Below are 18,189 nucleotides of genomic sequence, written 5' to 3' on the forward strand. Positions count from 1 at the left end.
GCATAGAACCCAGATGCAGGGCTCGAACCCATAGACTGTGAGATCATGACCTGAGCCCAAGTAGAGGACCCTCAACTGACTGAGTCACCCAGGTGCCCTATTGGGTTTTTTTTCTACATTTCTTTACTATTTATTTACTCTTGAGAGAGACAGAGCATGAGTGGGGGAGGGGCAGAGAGAAAGAGGAAGACCCAGAAACCAAAGCAGGCTCCCAGCTCTGAGCTGTCAGCACGGGGCCTGATGCAGAGCTCAACTCACAACCGGTGAGATCATGATCAGTAAGGTGGACACGTAACTAACTGAGCCACCCAGTGCCCCAGAAAAAAAAAAATTTTTAACCAAAATATACTTAGCCTAGCCCAGTTAAGGCGAATAATCCGGTATCTTTGCAGAGACCAAGACTCTGTCCTTGACTAGACTTTTAATGAGCTCCCCACAGTGCTCCACCTTGGTGTCCATCCTCATGGGGCCTGTATCGCCCAGTTTTAGCACAAATTTAGAGAGAATGCCCCACCCACAATAACCGAACACCCTCTGTACCTGATCACATTCCTCATCTCCCACCCTTCCCCTGGCCTGCCTTCTCAAGAATCCTGTTAGATCTGTTTAACCAATAACCCCCAGCCTCCCCTCCCCATGCTTCTCAGTAATTTTCCATCCAGTGACCCCACCCTGCTCCTTGGCTCCGAATCCCATTCATCCACACTGTATCTGGAACCGAGCCCAGTTCTAGACTGAGGTCTCTTCAGTTTCTGAATAAAATTTGTTTTGACCATTTTACTGTCAAGCTCTGGTTTTTCTTCAACAGTAGTGATTCCTTATACTGTCTTTGTCCATCCATTCATGCCAGCTGGTTTCACTCACAACTTCTAGATCAATACATAACCACAACCACCCCGGGAATTCTGTAAAGGAGAGTTTTTATGAACTTCTCTGTGCTCGCAAATTTGTTTATCAACACTAAATCGAATATAGAATCCTAAGATTAAGTTTGAAGAAAAATGTTGCTTGAAATTGATTTATGGGGACAAAAGGCTACTAGTTTTTATCCTTAATATTCTACGGATAGTTCTAAACTGCCAGTCTTAATATGTAACACTGCACCTTTACATTAATGATTAATTATTACTTTATTAGGAGTATACATATGTTCATCATTGACACACTTACTACATGTGGAGGTTTAATTGATTTAAGGGATTAAGGGATAATTTTGTTTCCGAAATGCAACCTTCCATGGAGGTAGTGTCTGTGTCTTCAGACACCATAGGTGCTTCCTGTCATGGTATTTTGATGGATGAACACTCTATTCAGAACTCAAACTGTCTCCCATTTGTTCATCAAAGCTGGAAATGCAGAGAGAATTTGCTGAAAGAGCCACAGAGAGTAAATTCCAGACAAATGTAAGACAATATGACAGAGGAGCATTTGGGCCAAAATAAAGCAAGCAAATTCAACGGTTCTAAAAAAGATTTTTTTTTTTTTGGCCAAATAGTATATTCAGATGTAGATTCAAACAGCAAGCCTGCTGGTTCACTGTCAGCAAAAAATGCTAAATAGGGGCTAACTTGTCTTCCTGGAGAGTGAGGAGCATAGTCAAACTGAAAAATCACCTGAAGTTTGAACCACAAGCCAATTTAGATCAAGCTGAGCAAACAGACAGTTCTACTGGCCAATTCAAAACCAAGTTATTTTTTAAAAAGTATATAAGTACAAAAAAAAAAAAAAAAAACCACTGTACATGACAAGGAAAAACCCAGAGAGCAATTTTAGGGACTAATAACACAGCTCCCATTCAGATCCAGCCCCGAGTGCGGCCTGGGGCCGTCCCCACTGTGCCTCCCAGACCCCTACCTTCATTTTGTGCTGATAAAATCAGAATACAATGAAAGTCAAGGGCAGCCAGAGGACTGTGGGGGCTAGGGAGGAGGGGCAGTTCCACCCACTTGGCCCAGGTTAAAATGGAGCTGTTACCGCTGAGAGCAGATTCGCACTTTTGGGGTTTTTTTTTAAAGCACCAGCTGAGCCTGTCTCTCAATCGCCCTCCACATGAGTCACCAGGCAGCCACTGGGTGTGAGATGCTGGCAGCGTAACCCTTATCTCTGACTCTCCTACCTCCTCCGGCTCCTCCTCCTCTCTCCTGACTTTCTTTGGTAATGGAGGAAAAACACTTTGAAATCCCTTTTGTCAGTTTTGGAAACTGTTTACAAGGGATTCTTTCTAAAAGGGCTAGGAGTGTTTGTCAAGGACAGTTTGATCAGGTGAGATTTTAAAAGGTTATTAAACACATTTGCTGGTGCACCTAATACATGTGTGAGAGGAGTAACGGCACTGAAGAATTTTGCGAGAGGGCTGTTTTATGCACTGTCATTCCATACTTATTGAAGGACAGAAGTTATAGGGCATGCATGAACACGACAGTGGTATTCCTTCAAAAGTTATCTTTTTGAGATTATTATTAGATATTGGCAGTTTCTGAATTTCTACTGGAAACACATTATACTATACACATAAGAACAAGATAGTATATTTGCTCTTTTAAGGGCATCACTGCTATAGAGCTAATTCCGTATTTTCCCTTTTCCCTTCAGTTACCATGACTCATGAGATTCAGGTAAGTTTGATAAATCTGGGGGGGGATGTGCCTTGAAGGCCAGCAAATGCAGTGATACGTCTGGATCCAAATGTCCTTATCTACAAAAAGAGAGAACTGAACTCTCAGTACCTTTAGCTCTGAAAGCCTACAATTAGCAATGGCTGTGGCACAAAAACAAGGTGACTCAGTAGGGTTTAAAAAGAAAATCACTAAAATTGGGTTATTTTGGCAGGCAAAGGCAAACCTTCACTGACCACCAAAAAGAATCCTTTTGCAAATATTCATTTAACTGACTAAAGAACCGTGATGCAGTTCTTTTCTCCTTAAATTAGATTGGAAGTTCCTTGAAACTAGAACCAATGTCTTTAATTAAGATTCATATTTCCCAGGGACACCTGGGTGGTTCAGTCGGTTGAATGCTGCCTCTTGATTTCAGCTCAGGTCATGATCTCGCAGTTGGAGTTTGAGCCCCACATTGGGCTCTGCACTGTCCATGCTTGGGATTCTCTTTCCCTCTCTCTCTCTTTCTCTCTGAAAACTTAAAAAAAAAAAATTGGTATTTCCCTGAACAAAATCAGGAGCCATCTCTCATACTGCTGGACAAATAGCCTAGCAATGAAAGAAGTTAGTAGGCCCATGAAAAAGAGCTCCCAGCCCACGGTTCAGTGGAAGAGGCTCCCAGGGACAGACAATGAATAACAATGGGCAGGAAAAGGTCCAAGAGTATTTTAATAGACAACTATATAAGGATCCTGAAACCCTGGCACTGGCTCTTTTTTGTCAGCAATGTTTCTGCAAGAAAATGCTCCCTCCCTGGTAGTCTTTACAGAACACATGGGCGGAGCACTTGAGGATGGAGCTGGGCATTGCTGAGCCAAGTTGCTTGATCTTTGTATTGAGACCCTTCCCCTGCCAAGCCCAGATGAGTACTGATCTTGAGGAGACGGGGCTGGCTCCTCGCTGTAAGGCAGCTCCGGGCCCAGAGCGGCGGCACTCCAGGGAGGCTGCATGCACAGTCTGAGTAGGCAATTCTGTTTTAACAGAACCAGAGGGGAACAGTGGGAACTGGCTTGGCTCCTTTTCCAGATGCTTTTGACCAAGCAGGATACATAAAAAAAAATAAAATAAATAAATAAATCTGGCTTGACAAATGCAACAAAGAGAGAAATTGGTTCTGTTTGCCTTTTAATTTTAGCTGGGATGTGGTGCACGGATTATTTAAAAGGAAAAAAAGGAAGAAAAGAAAACCTATTAACATAGCTTCTCTGCTTCCTTGTTGTAGGCGAGCAGCTTCATCTAATTAAGAGTCTAAGACCGGCTGTTCGAAGCCTTGGGGTTTTGTCCTTAGTCACTATCATCTCCTGATTCTGACACTTGATTTTTCAGTGCTTCACTGTGTCTTTCTATGCCATCATTCTAAATTCTAAATCTTCTACCTCAGAAGGATGTTATGAGAACAAACAAAATGACTCCATGTTACCGCCTTCCCTATCCATCTGGCACTCTGATGTGCAAGCACCGCACCAAGTTCCACACTAGAAAATAATAGGGTTGTGCCAGAAATGGAAGGAGCCAGAATGGAGCCAGGCAGAACCCCGACAGGACACCTAGGCAGGGATCCAGCCAGAGCTGGATCACTGGATCGGTCACAAACTCATACATCAAGGGTATATCCCACCCCCCAAAATACACACTTAAGTGCTTAGGTGACCCTCTCCGAGTCCCTTGGGATTTAGCTGTTTCATCACTGGTTGAATGCTCCGGTGCAAAATTATAGAGCTTTACCACTGAAATTTTCTTCCTTTTACTAAGGAACAGTCTTTACCAGCCCTTGAGGCCCTCTTTCATCATCCAAAGTCCTAGTAGTGAAGGAACTAATCACTTTACCTCACTTGGGTCCAGCTAAGGTATTTTTTGCAGCCCTTCCTGGCTTTGACACATCCAACAGTGTTTAGGCAGCCAGGCAACAGGAATGAATATCTGGGGGGGGGGGGGGGGGGGCTGAACAATGCAGGGCCCTTCTTCCCTTGTGTCCAGCCCCTCCCCCGCTCCCCTCCTTCCCGGATGCACTCATCCTGTCCTGAGGTCCCAGAGGCTTTTCCACCGTGGACACCCTTGGGGGAATCAAATAGAAGGGGCCAGACAGAGAACGATGCTGCTCTTTGTCAGTGTTAATTGTGAGCCAGTTATCTGATCTGCTGTGACTTGCTCTTTCTGGAAAGGTTTGCATAATTTGGCAATAGAATTCCAAGATTCTCATTTCTTGTAAATTGTGCCTTTGCCAATTGCTTTTGTCAGGACTCCCCATTTCACCTCATGTCTCTGCTCTCCACTTTTGTAAATGCACTGATCTGTGAAAATGAATTAAACAGATTAAAAAGCAGCTTTTCTAATTCATTGGAATAAAAATGGCAAATGCAGACATGGCACATCCTTGTATGTAGCTCCATGAAAAAAAAAATTACTTCAGACAAGAGGGTGGCCTGCCTCTCTGGGGAACCAAAACCAGAAAATGCTCTGTAACTCAAGTTAAGCTGCTGCTGTAATCTAGAGTGATGTTCTACTTAATGACAGCCCACAATGATAATCCAATTATTAGGCTTTCAACAAACCCATACTATAATGGCATCATATATTCTTATAATTAAAGTTGATCTTCATAAAAGCTATTCCCCTTTTTAGAGAGAGAGACATGTATAATGTTAAATAACTCTCCTCTTATAGACATCTCTCCGTTCACAAATTTGTGGAGCAAAAACACTAGGAAGGACGAACAATACAGATGCATGTTACCCATAACAAAAGAAGATTCTAGGGGCCATTTTGACCCTCTGTGCCAGACCAGGGCCAAGCTAAAAGCAGTGTTGGAGGGCCAGGCTTTGAGCATCCCAAAGTACCATCATGGCACGTCATGGGGGTTGAAGGGTTTGGACACCCTGTAAGTTTCAGACAAGGGATAGCGCCGAGGACGCCCGAGCTGCCACACTGCACCGCTCCACTGAGTATCAGTCACATGTGGGCCTCGCCTGCTTGACCATCTCTGGAGATGGAAGTACATCGTGTGCATACAAACTGAACCGGTGGCCCTGAATGCCTTCGTTAAAGAGTTCACACTTCAGTTGTCTTGTTTCTTTGATTAAGGCTGTTTGAGTAGAGGAAGCAGGCTGAGGAGAGAGGAAGCACTCTTCGTTACCCAAGCAACGCTTCGCCCTCACCACCACTTGCAAGCTCTGGTTCTTAATTCCAAATGAAGGGTACAGGGCTTGGTAACCAGTTTCCTCATCTCTGTGCTGGACACCCCCACGATCTGCTGCAAGGGCTGTCATGAAGAATAAATAGGAGAAAGCCTGAAAGCTTCATGGTTTTGTACCTATAAAATGGTAAGTGCTCATTGAAGAATAGGTTTGATGATGATTAGTAGTGTTCTTTTCTTAAATGGGTTTAGATGAATAGAAGATGAACCTACCAGCCTCACATCAAAGAGCAAGTAAAAGTCTTGACACTGGTGAGAGCAGAGCCAAAGCAAATTGTACCACAAGGCAGCAGCCCTTCAGAGACTCAGCACAGTACTCTCAGGAAGAATGGCAGCGACATTAGCCATAGATTCCTTTTCATTTGTTTGCCATTTTAGACTCTTCCCAGAACACTCAGACTGTTTGCAACATTTCTCATTTGGGGTCGGACAAATTATTGTGTGGGGCTGTCCTGTGCATTGCAGGACGCTGAGCATCCCCTGACCCCCTCTCCCACTAATACCGGTAACATCACAGGGTCATTGTAACAACCTAAATCACACTCCCCACATTTCCAGTTGCTGCACAGAAGACAGAACTGGCCTGTTTGAGACTTCTCAGACTTTGCTCCATAGAGCAAATTTCATTATGTCCACTTTACACCTGGGGAAACCAAGGCATAGAAAGTGATTGACCACGTTAATCAGAACACAGCAGAAACATAGGAAATGTCATAATGCATGTCACAAAAACCAATCAAGCAGGACAGGAGAAGGAAAGTTAACCCTTTTCCAACTGTATCCAACATCTCTCCCACCCCACCCCACCCCATAGACATTCATCCAGTGAGTTACTGATAATAGGAGTGTATTGTATTTTTCAGGGTTGAAGACAGAAAAGGGTCAAAAGTGCTGAAAAACACTCAGAATTTCTTTCAGAGTACCTGGCTATAACAATGGGAGGAACCGGGGAGAGGAGGACAGCATAGGGAGGGAGGAATCACAACTCTAAAGCCCTGCGTATAAGGAAAGCAAATCCCCGAAGTGACCCCACGCCCATTTCCTCCTCAGGGTTTGAATACCTTGCCCATTCATCTGTCAGCAATAGGTCACAAAAGGACGTCTACTGACTAGCATCCAGTTATAGCATTTGTAACTTGTAATTCTCTTTAAGTGATATAAACATCCTATTTCCTCTCAGCCTCTCATTCTGTCACGTGGTATGATGGCATTTAGAGGCCACTTTTTTTTTATTGGAAAGTATTTTCCACTGTTTTATTGAAGTCAGTGACAGTACAACTCTATATAATGAAACTCTATATAATGAAATTTATTATGCAGCCAACTCTTCAGGAATAGTTTATTTTTAATAGGGAGAGACACCTGTGTTGGGTTGCATTTGTTCCTTTTTGTATAAGCAGAGTAAATGGTGGTGGTACACTGGGCCTGTACAGAGAGCACAGCTGGTTTGGTTCAGTGGTTTATTTTGAGCCTGTGAATACATTTCCTAGCTTGAAAGGAAACTGTGGTTTCTGCTATGCAACAAGCTCAGACTTTGTTTTTTGGAAGTCTTCAGAGCTGAAAGCCAAGTTTGACCTGAAGGGCGCTGAGCCTTGATTCTTTCCTGCATGCCTGGGACTCTAAACATTAAGGAACACCTGAGTTCTTGCTAAGAGAAATAGAGGCTTCTGAACTTTCTGTGCCAGAGTAGGTTCAGCTTCCATGCAAGCTCATCTATTATTTGGCTGACTTTTCCTCCCATTTGCCCCATCTAGCTGTTATTTTCATTGCTTAGTGAAAAAAAAAAAATAGAAGTATTCGAATCTGAAAAGGTAAAGCTAGGATCATAAAAAACATTCAGAATAATTTCAGCAAATCTAACACACTGACACACACACACACACACACACACACACACACACACACACATGGTGACAATGGAGACAGAGAGGTGGGGGAAGGGCAGGTAGTGGAAAAGTTTGCATTCAATTCTGAAACATACAAAAAGTTTCAACGTCACATGCCTGGTTTCCAGTCAAACATTTCTGGAACACCAGCTAGCCATGTACCAACCACTGAATGAGATGCAAAGGAAGAGCTGGAGAGGACAGGGAAGATCAAAGGCAATCAACACCTGTCCTTGGACTGTGCAGAGCCCCTGTCTTCCTAGTGTGGGAAGGGCCAAGGACAGTTCTCACACTTCTCCAGGCCTCCAGGAGCCTGCTGTCTGGCTGGAGAAGGAGAGACACAGAAGTAGGGGGTGGGGGGAAGTACCTCACAACAGCCAAGAGATAATAGTAGGTCAGAGGAAGGAGAGATTCCTCAACAGTCAATTAGGGCATCTGATGATGTTCAGTAGCCCTCAAGAACTCCTGCTATCTAATGGCAAAGGAGCCAAATGACTTTTCAGTGGGAACATGTAACACTTTGTTAGAGAACATCTTTTAGAGGTAGTCATTAATTTATCAGCACTTTCAAGGCTCCTATCATGCTATCCAATGGAGAAATACAGATACATTTGGTTGGGACTATGTACCAGGTTACTTGCTGACTTTATAAATGGAGTATTGTTCCTATGCCTCATTCCCATCTTATAGAAGGAATCACCTTCTGGGTACTTGATCTAGCAGAAACATGGCATCAGAGAAAGTGGAGTGCATTTATGTACTCCAGTGATGTTGGATTTGGCCGTGTGACTTACTTAAGCAAATGGAATGTTAGTGTATTTGACATGAGCCAAGGCTTTAAGTGTATTTGCACAATTTTCTTGGCCTCTTATGCTCACCATTTTCTAGAAGAAAAAGTTGGTCTAGAAATGACTGTTTCAAGGATATGTTTCAAGGGATATGGAAGGGATTTGTATTCAGGTCTCAAACTAGAGTCCTCCTAAGGCCAGCCTTTATCAATCAAACTATAGCAAACCCAGAGAACCAAAAAAGATAAGTGTGGCTATAAGCCATTAAATTTGGGGGGTTGTTTCATAGTATTATTGCAACAATAACTTATTTTATTTTTATTTTAAGTAGGCTTCACACCCCGTGCGGAGGCCAACGTGGGCCTTAAAATCACAACCCTGAGATAAAGACCTGAGCTAACATCAAGAGCTGGACACTACATGGACAGAGCCACCCAGGCACCCATGCAGCAGTAACTTATTAATACCCTGACCAATAGTATAATGGTATGACTCACCTTAAACTATGATGCATGCATCGAGGGTTACCAATCCTCCTGGTTTTCCTAGGACGCTCTCTGTTTTAAAAGTGGAAAACCCTGCATCCCAGACAAACCAGGACAGTCGGCCATCCTAGTCTCCCACCTCTGATTTCTGAAGCACTTCTGCCTGTTGGTGCTAGCCATAGCTCTGCCATCAACATCCAAGGCCCTCATTCCGCCACCAACTGCTCTTGCTGCACCACTCCTACAGCATCCGACTTAAGTCTGCCTTCTCTGAGCAATTTCCCAAGTGCTAGACCTATGTCTCTTCTGTTTCTCTGCAAATTTCACCTAGCTCCGATAGCCACTAATTGCTGATAAGATTTATTTATTACAAGGGAATAGTGATGTGTTATTCCAAAAGATGTTCCTTTTTTAAAGACTCCTGGGGTGGCAATGCCTTAACCCAGGGTTGGCACATATGGGTGCTGCTCCTGTGTTCATCCTGTATCCATGGCACACATTAGTAATCAGTTAGGATTCTTTTTCCCAGCAAGCCAGGTGCACATTCAAAACACTGCTCAATACTGTGCTTTGAGTAACCACTTCAAATATATTAGAGTTGGAATAGAAAATGAATCCCATGTGTCAACCCTGCCTTAGGCCAGAAAAAAAAATGTAACTCTAGTGGTGAGAATTTCACCTGATGCTACTTGCGAGGTGAGGGGCAGGCAGAGCACAAACCGTAAACTGAGAATCAAAGGGCCAGGAATCCATTTCAGTGACGCTGATCAAGTTACTGCAATTTCCCGGCCTCAGCGTCTTCATTTGTTTCAAAAGAGGGCACAAGAATTTCATTAATTTCATGCCCTTTAGGCTAAGATGTTTCTCTCTGAAATATTTTGACTTTAAAGAATTTCTACGGCATCTTCCAGTTCTTCAGGACTGTGGTTCTAGGAACCCGTAACAGAGGGTTTCCTTTAGAAAAGAAGGATCAAAAATAGGTGTGCTGACAGGACCAATGAGTCGATGAGACCATGGCTTTTAAAATATTGTTTGTTGTAATATGTTCTAGAAAACAGAAGAGACCTGATTCATTGTTTATTATCATTATCATCTCATATTCCATCCTCTTCCTCATCATAGGCCTAAGGCAGCTTGACCTCTGTTGGGGGCACAGAGGGGAGAAGCTCATAAAGATAATTTTCCTGTTGCCTCAAGAAATCAACAGTGAAAAAAATGGGAAGTCATCACATTAACTTGTGGAATCAGAAAATAAGTTTGAATGTAAAAAAGATATAAGAACTTGACAAATATCTGAAGCACTTTAAACTTCCATATATGTATCTTGAAAATTGGAGAAACACTCTACCTCCTTCCTACTATACCAAAATGAATGAGGAGGGAAATTAAGTACTCTGTGGTGGGTATTCGCTATAACCTATCTAAAGCATTTAACCTGATGCCTGTCACATTACACGTGGTTTGCAAATGGCTGTGGCCATTGATATTATCAAAGTTAGAAGCTTGTCCGTTGCCTTATCTGTCACTTGTTTCATCTGAAGGAAGGCCTATATAACCCTGATCTCTAGGGCAACACCCCTGGCCTCTAGGAGAAGGGCAGGCAAGGAGGTTTGTCCAGACCTCAGAGCACTGGAAATGGGCATCCTTGTGAGGATTAGCCGTCAGGCCTCCCTGGCCTGGATCAGTATCAGCTAATCCACCTCACTCAGAAACCTGATGGTCATTGCCGCTTACCCTTCCTGGTGCCTTGCCACTGGGAGGGATAATCTGTAATAGGCACCCAGGGCACCTGCCCATGGCTAACACAGCTATGCCTGGGGACAAAGTCCAGCTCAGCGATCCACCTGACTCCAGAGTTCAGACAATGTGAGAAATCTTGTTCCTGGGAGGTCCCCGCATCAGAGTGACCCCACTGCTTCCAACCAGGTATCCCTCAGGACAGCTCTGTAAATTTCATTTATAGGACATTCTGGAAAAAAAGTGATATGGATGGAAAATCTCAGTATTGCCATAAGCTAGGTTGAGAGAAGAAGACTGACCACAAAGGAGCAGGAGGGGACTTTTGGGGGTGATGGAAATGGTTAGGGACTAGACTGTCCCTTGCAAATATGTGGAAGCCATCACCCCCAAAACTTAAGAATAGGACTGTAATTTGAAGACAGAACCTCTAAAGGTGTGATTATATTAAAATGAGGTCAATAGGGTGGGCCTTAATCTAATATGACTGGTATCCTCATATGAAGTGGAAATTTGGACACCCGCGACACAGAGGGACACTCACACAGAGGATAGATCATGTGAGGACACAGTGAGAAAGCATCATCTGCAAGAGGACTCAGAAGAAACCCAACTTGCCAACACCTAGATCTTGGACTTCCAGCTCTAGACCCAGGGGAAAATTCTTGTTTAAGTTCACCTGGCATTTTGTAAAGGTAGCCCTAGAAAACTAATAGGGATATGTCCAACCTTTTTATTTTGATGGTGATTACATGATTATTTATATTTGTTGAAACTCATAGAATTGTAGATGTACAAAGGGTAGCTTTCACTGTATAGAACCATTCCTCCATAAGCCTAACTTTAAAAATGCTACTAGTCACATTTTTTAAGTTTGGCAGGAATAATATCTCTGTGAAGAAGTTCCTAAATAGAACTTTTTAAAAAATACACATTTAAATGGAATTAAATAACTAAAAATCAAAACCATTCTTTAAGTTTTATTTTCATTTTTCCAATGCAAAGAAACAATTCTATAAAGTGGTTAATTATGATATAATGCAATTTGTACTATTAGGGGGTTTTTGTATTCTTGATCCATAAATGCTTGCTGCTTCAAAAAGGATAGAACCTTCATCCTTAAAGCTATGTGGCTAACCCATTATCTATTAAAATTAACTGTCAATCTATATAGCCCCACTTACTTGAAGGTCCTAACTGTTTTGTTCATAAGATTATCAATATTAATCATCAATAACTGAAATACTTTACTCTTGCAATAAATACACATTTGTATTTTAAATGGACAGAGATTTCAAAATATAAATCACATTGCATGTAGAATGTTTACTTGTATTCTATGTGATTATAGGCATGCTTTGCCCCTATTACAGATTTTATCATGCTGATTATACATGATAATACATCATGTAATCATTGACCAGGCCAAGTTCAGAAGTGCCATGTATAAAATACTGAAGCCAGACATTTGGTTACTCAGCCTTAAAGACCATAGTCAAGGTCAAAGCTAAAGCCAAATAAGCAATTTGGTTAAATACTGTACTGAGATTAAAGCAAAAATTTAGTGCATTCCCATGTGAACTGACTTGAAATTAACTTCTTCTGTAATTCAGCTTATAATGATAATAAAATGTGACTCTATAAAAATTCAAAATATTCATTTTATGAGATGAGAAAAAAGCAGACATTATAAATGTATAGTTCTCATTTACATCAACAAACAAGTCTACAAATCTACACCTCCTGGGACCATCACCACAGTCCTCCTAAACACCCAATCTTCCATTCCCAAAAATTCAGCTTCCCTTATGTAGCAGACCCCTTCCCTTGACAGGTTTCTGAAGCTACAATTTCAATACTATTGAATTAGAACCTCAAGTAACTGTGCTCTTTCTTTTTTCAGCCCTTGAGATTTCTTTTGGGAACTCTTGATAATTTACAAGCAATTTTTGGCAAGGCGGCCCCACCAGCAAGACTGGCATCCTTCCTAGGCCTGCCTGTAACTTCATGACGAATGCTTTAATAATCTGGCTGTTTGCTGCCTCTCACCCTTCAGTGCTTTGCTCTGAAGACATTTGTTTTTTAAATCTAGTTGAGGAAAAGGCCCGGAACAAAGCTGCTTTTTCCATGATTCTTTCCATGGCCTACCCACGGGTCAGCATTTAGCAATGCCAATGCCTCAAAGCATAATTATTAGATGAGAGATTTCCTCCTGAGGCAACACAAGCTGTTTCCTTCTTTCACGAGGTAAAATGTGTGCACTATTCCATAATCAGGCAAGTAGGGAAAATTACTGCTTAGCATATGCACAGCCCTGAACACAGATTCTAACACCAATTGGTAACAATATGAATTTAAGTCAGAATAGCCAATTTGCTAGTGTGAAAACCCCAGACAGGAAACAGTTTCTTCTTTTTCTACCATAATAGCCCTCACGCACAAATAATAGTGTCTGAGAGTTAGAGATCTTCTGTTAATATTTTTTATTACGTCCAGGGATAGCAACTGCCTTCACAGCAACAATTACCTAGGGTAGGAAAGTGTATAAAACTATTCCTGCAGATCACCTATTTGGGACCATCATTACAACATGGGGGCTAGCTAGAGTATTTCAAAAGCTAAGACAGCACTCAGTAGAAAGAGACCTGGAATTGACCAGGTTCTGGTCTAGCTCTTCCTTGACCTTACCATAAGGGACTGAGCAAATCCCTTACCCTCTCTGAGCCTCAGTTTCCTCACTGTTGACTGGGGAAAGTGACCTATAGAAGTTCTATGAGAGCTGATGTACCATCCAAGCATAATAAATGGTCAGTAACAGAGTCACAGCAGTTTCCCACCAAGCCTAAATACAAGGGTGAGTAGCTCAGCCCCTAGTCTAGTGATGTGGTGTGGATGTGGCTAGGAGTCCAGAGACACCCCCCCCCCCCGCCTTACTGTCTCCACCTCTGTGTCCTTATGCGAGAGGACTTTTCTTTTCCCTGCAATTTATGCTTTTGGAAATGAACTTTTTCAAAAATTATTTGGATTCACAGAAAGCAGTCCCAGGGTTCCCAAAACCTGATTCTTTAGACAAGTGCTTCTTTGCTTTTAGGCATTAAATCCAAGATCTTGAGGATTAAAGATAGGGAGGCATTCTCTTCATATTCTGTGGTGATTCAATAATGGCATCCTTCAGGCGAAATGGGTTCTCTCGGCCCGTTAGTACAATGTGCAGATTTACAAACTTATATTGTATTCCTTCTGATGAATGCATAACAGTATGTAGTAGAGATACAATCAAAGAGACTTTCAGACTGAGTTTTAAGGAGAAGTTACATATAGAAACAGATGATGTGGAAGCATTGTTCAAGAAAGGAAGAAATATGAAATACAAGTGAAGAAAGGTTATGAGCTGAATGAAGTCAAAGCGGAACAAAGAGAAATTTAGACATTAAAAAAGAAAGACCAATGACAAATAATTGTTAGGGAAATCATCAGGGAGTGCTAGAGTTTCATTATTAAAACCTTCAAGAATTCCTGGAATTCATCTAAAAAGCTCTTGTTGAAACCTGTTAAGAGTTGCTCACTGGAAGCGTAATGCAAAAGAAGAGGCAGATAATCTGGGTTCGAGTCTCAATGCTGCCTCTCAGCTGCAGAACTTTCAGCAAGGGACTCAACTTCCCTGGGCCTAGTTTCCACATCTTTAAGATGTGTGGTTAGACTAGACCAAAAGTACAAACTGGAGGGCCATACGCTGATCACTGAATGAGTCAAAACTTAAACATTTTGGAACTATTATATAGAAATATAGACTTCTGGATTTTCCAGAAAAGTTGGAGTAGCTCCTGACATGGGGTCAACTTCCTGCATAGCAGCAATAGGGCTGGAGCGGCTGTCCACACCAGAATACCTCCTCAATCCCTAGTGGAGCCCGGAGTCTTCAAATGTGCCCCTACCTACGCTTTTACTCTTTGCTCGGCTTCTCTCATGTCAGTTACGGGCCTGGGCACTGGCCCATTTATTCTTGAGACCCTAGATAGCTAGTCTCTATCAGCCTGTTCAGTTCTCATACTTCCTAGTTCTTTAGAGGTCTGCATTGGGAATAAAGATTCCAGTGCAGTGAATTCTCTTCTTCCTCCATAATTTCAATCATTCCATTAGAAGAAAACACCTAAAGAGTTGGATCTAAAAAATTGAAATGAACATACTGATGATCTGAAAAGTCTTTAAACCTTCCACCTCTCACATGTTGCCATGGTGTTTATTTTAGCTTCCTGCTCATCCACTTTGCTTCCTGTCCAACTTGATTTCTGTTTTACAGTCACATTGCGTGGACTTTCCACAGTAATTAATTTCAGAGTATAACCTAAAACTGAACACATCAGAGAGCAAAAATGCTCACTTAATGAGAATAATAGCTGGATGCCAACGATGGAATTCTTGAAGCTTCTTAGGCAAACCTGAAGGACTTCCTGCAAACACTAAATCTCTGTCTTTTATCCCTTTTGAAAACGATTTCCATAAAAGAAAATCTATTTTGACCAGACTGCACACAAACATGTGGTTAAAAACGTTTGCCTGACACTTTCCAATACCCCTGCTTTGAATGCAGCACTTTGTTTTGCTGCCATATTTCCTTCAAACGATGTGCTTTGTGAAAATTTTAGATTCATCAAAATACCTATGAGCAGTTTTTTTTTAGTAGAAAGTGTTAGCTAGCTGCTTGCATGCTTTTGAATGTGAGAGATTTTACCATATGTTGCCATATCATTTAGATTATGTCTAAGCGATGCCAAAAATCTGGAGGGGAAAAAAAAGGAGATTCTATTATCTACATGCTTTATTTGCAAGTCACCAAACAGCTAGATCACCCAGCTGTGTGGCACCAAAGAGCTAAAACATCTGGGTGATTAGCTGAATTATTCATTTTCATCAAGATATTTTGTCCTCTTCTAGACAATATTTGAGCTTCACACGCAGACGTGCATAGTATATGCATGTGTTTACGTACACACATGTATTTCCAAAATGACAGATTTAAGCAATTGATTCAAAGATGAAATGTAGGATCATAGCTTTCCCTCACCTCCTGCTGGACATCTGTGACCACTACTCACTCTTTTCTATCTGTTCCTCTCCAACCCTCAGAGTCACGTAAAGGCAAAACTGAGCCATCAGCTCCATATACCCAGGGAAGGGGGCAGTGCCCTCATTCCCTGTAGTCCAGAGCTAAGAGTTCTGACCCGAAGCACGCACAAATGCTGGTAGCCGAGGCACGTCCTGTAGCAAGGACTAGAAGAATCACACGACCACATGTTACTATTCAAGAAGCATGTATTATGCGCTAGGCTTCATGTCTTCTTTACCTGAATTATCTCATTCAAGTCTCACAATAATGCTATAAAGGCAAGAACAACTACTCTGTACCCACCACCTCCTTTTTTTTTTTTTAAACAAGGATTCAGAAGTTAAGTTACAGTAAGTGGTAATGTTTGTATTTGAAAACAAATCTGACTTCAAAAACACATAATGCAGCCACACTGTCTAGGTCTGGGTCACATCTGGCCCTCATCCTCAAAATGGCACTGGAACACTCTCAAAGCATGCCACTGCAGGCCTGAGGGGAGTCCTGGCTAAGCCCCTTCCTGGCAAGACTATAAAGAGAGTGACAGTGACAACCATCCCTGTCTTGATCCAAACCTTCACTGCAGAACCTTGGTTAATTCCCTAAAATCTCTGGGCAGGGTTAGAGTAGAAGTAGGAACGACAATTAACTAGTTTCACAACCATAGCATGCATCATTTCAATCACTAGTATGGGCTGGCACAGCCTGTGCTGCCATATTTCCCGAATTTTCTACCAAGTTTGATCTCAAATACTATCTCTCATTGTCAGTCTATTTGGACTTGGAATGTGTAAAATTAGGCCGCTAAGCTCCCTGGGAGACTGTGACCTCATCAACCAGCTTGGTCTGTTTCATCTATTTGAGTCATGGGTGGCTGCCATTCTTTTTAACGCTCACTATAGTGCCTTTAATGTAGCTCCGTTCAACCCTGTGTTTAAGGAGGCACTTTTCCAGAAAAAAATAATGCATTTTTTTTGTTGTTCTTGGAATCTAGGCAGGCGTAATGTATCACACCATGGTACCAGGAGGGAGACAATAGAAGGAAGTGAACACAGAAAACTTTTGAAGCCAAACAAGCAAATAATTGTCATCCCAATTATTTCATTATGGCTGACAATGGAATAACACAAAGAACTGAGTGGCTCCCAGAATGGCATGACAACCATAAAAAACTCAAGACACAAAGAGTATTTCTCAGAGACAGCAGAATTCATACAATATGCAATGTACAGTAAAACCTTGTTATTCTGATCACAGCTCTTTTTTCCCCAAATAGTATGTAATTCAAAACAATTCCCATTCCTCAACTGCCTAGACTGTCTTATTGTTATTGTATTAAAAATACAAGCTCATTTTAACCTGGCTAATTCAAAGTCAACTTTTGCAAGCCCTTTACATGGTAACTAAGGAGCTTTTACTTCCCCTGTTTCATCTCCTGGGGTCTAACTACCCCCACATCAGTTCCACAAATATAAGTTTGCAGAATAAAAGAAAATCCCCACATCGAGCAGTAAAAACATAGAGGGAAAATGTTAAATATCTGCTCTTTTGTGACATTCCAAAATTTTTTTAATTTGCCCTTATGTTTGGATATTCAACTACAACCTGAACACATTCAAAATATATAATTTATGAAAAGGAAGAAGGAAAGAGATTCAGTTTTTCACTGGTAATAAGATCATTAACATCTCACAATAATAGCTCATAATAACACTATTTATTGGCACTAGCTTCACGCAAAGAACTTTAAATATATTCTTTTAAGAGTCCTCACTCTTTCTCCATTTTATTGGTGGAGAAAGAGAGGAACCGAATGGTGAAATAGCTTGTCCCGGGCCATGCAGTTACTCAGTGGCTGGACTCAGCTGGACAGGAACTGAAACCCCTGTTTAAGGGGACACCAGTGAGGCTGCGGACTCCAGAGGCAGGATACTATCTTCTTTCCACCCCCACCCGCACCCCCTTGCATTCTGTCCCCAGAGCACCAGCACCAGACCTGAGGTCACCATCACAACAGCCTCATGGGAGAACTGAAACCTCTATGTTTCCCATTCCATCCCCTATTTGCCCGTCCCCAAACACTAGAGAATTTCCCATTCCCAAAACAATAATGATCCATTTAGCAGCTAGGCAAAGTCCATGAGCATTTTCCAGCCAGCACTTTGAAAACAGGAGAGAAGGGGACAACTCCTACATCTGGTGTCCTACGAGGACTTCGGGCCACTCACTGCCCGCACACAGGTAACCCGGATGCCAATCAGGGGCTCGCTGATCCCTGCTACCGCAGTATGTTTTGAAACCTGCCAGTTCCACTACTTAGAATATTCAATAGGATTCTC

This window comes from Suricata suricatta, chromosome 5 (assembly GCF_006229205.1).
Source record: "Suricata suricatta isolate VVHF042 chromosome 5, meerkat_22Aug2017_6uvM2_HiC, whole genome shotgun sequence".
NCBI lineage: Eukaryota > Metazoa > Chordata > Mammalia > Carnivora > Herpestidae > Suricata > Suricata suricatta.